Consider the following 1,662-nt stretch of genomic DNA (forward strand, 5'->3'; position numbering starts at 1 on the left):
AGTTCAGGACAGACTTGTTGTTGACGTTCAAATCTAAAGTGCTCGATTACGATTGCATGTAAATGCTGCAATTGCTGAAGTTACGTTGATAAGCAGTCTGTAGCCAAAACCTCTCCGAAGTATTTGCATGTTAGTCTGCATTTTGACAAAATCCCAAATTAAGTACATTGTGATGTGTAGTGGGACCGAGCAGAAGTGTAAAGGTTTTTTCTGCAAAAAGACAGAATACATGTGTGTGAATGACAGTGAAAAGGTGGAGGACTTTAAGTACACTTGTCAACAGTGCAGAGCAATGGAGGGTTTGGAAGAGGATATTTATGGATGGATTGAATTAGGACATGATGTTAGTTGATCTGAGGATAAAGCATGGCACATGAAATGATTCATTAAACCTTTTTTATTTTTGAAGTCTTGAGATGATGCCCTTGTAATATTTCTTAAACAGCTTCCAAGTTGAATGTTGTCCAATGAGTGATGTAACTTGTTGTGATCTCCTTGAGCACCTCGGATGGTTTGGTGTGGATTGGACCTTCTGTGCAGAGTAACTTCATTTGTGACGCCATGGAGGCCATAGCAGCACGTCAATGGCAGCTTCAATTTTAAATAAAGTTCCTTTTTCATTCATTTTGGAGTCTGTGTTGTATGTATATTGGCATACTTGTTGTGTTAAATATATTTATACATACATAAATATATATATATACACAAATACATATTATATATGTCTTAATGATTGATTGGGAAAAAATTAAAAGTTACCTTTTCTATCGGGGACACACTCACACATGAGCCCCCCGCCTCTGCGGGAGGCGAGGGGTGGCTGGCGCCCATCTCTCAGCCTATAGGGCCGCCCTGCATCGTACAGGGCCACAACATTCCACAAAATACATTCTTATACTTACAAAATGAGGAAATATGTATGTATGACTGAACCAGTGGTTATGATGGTCCTAAATGAACGGTAAGAGTCGAGCTGCCTGCCTGTCAGACCGAATCAACCACAAACAGCATTTTCTCTTATAGATCTCTATCTAGATATGTAATTACATAAAAGTATACATACATACATACCTACATGTATGTACATACATACATGTATACATGCATGCATATATGTACATACACACATTTACAGACATACATACATTTAAATACATACATGTATACACACATAAATACCTACATATATGTACATACATACATGTATACACACAAACATACCTACATATATTTACTGACATAAATTATATACATACATGTATACGCATACATACCTAAATATATACACATATACAAACATGTATGCACATGCACATACATGCACATATTTACATATATACACACATATATTTACCAACACACATACCTAAATACATAATTACATACATGTATACACACATAGATATAAACAAATATATACTTAAATATATAAAGACATACATACATACATATATAAATACACATTTATATAGGTATGTGTATATATATACATATATATGTATGTGTATAAAAGTATGTGTGTATATATTTATGTATGTATATATATCTACGTTTGCATATATGTAGGTATGTGTGTATATAAATTTATGTATGTATGTGAATATATGTTGGTATGTATGTATTTATATATGTAGGTGTGTGAATACTCACACATACATACAA

The sequence above is a fragment of the Fistularia commersonii genome, chromosome 36 (genome assembly GCF_037954325.1).
Source record: "Fistularia commersonii isolate RoL2024-O1a breed Wild chromosome 36, RoL_Fcom_v1.0, whole genome shotgun sequence".
NCBI lineage: Eukaryota > Metazoa > Chordata > Actinopteri > Syngnathiformes > Fistulariidae > Fistularia > Fistularia commersonii.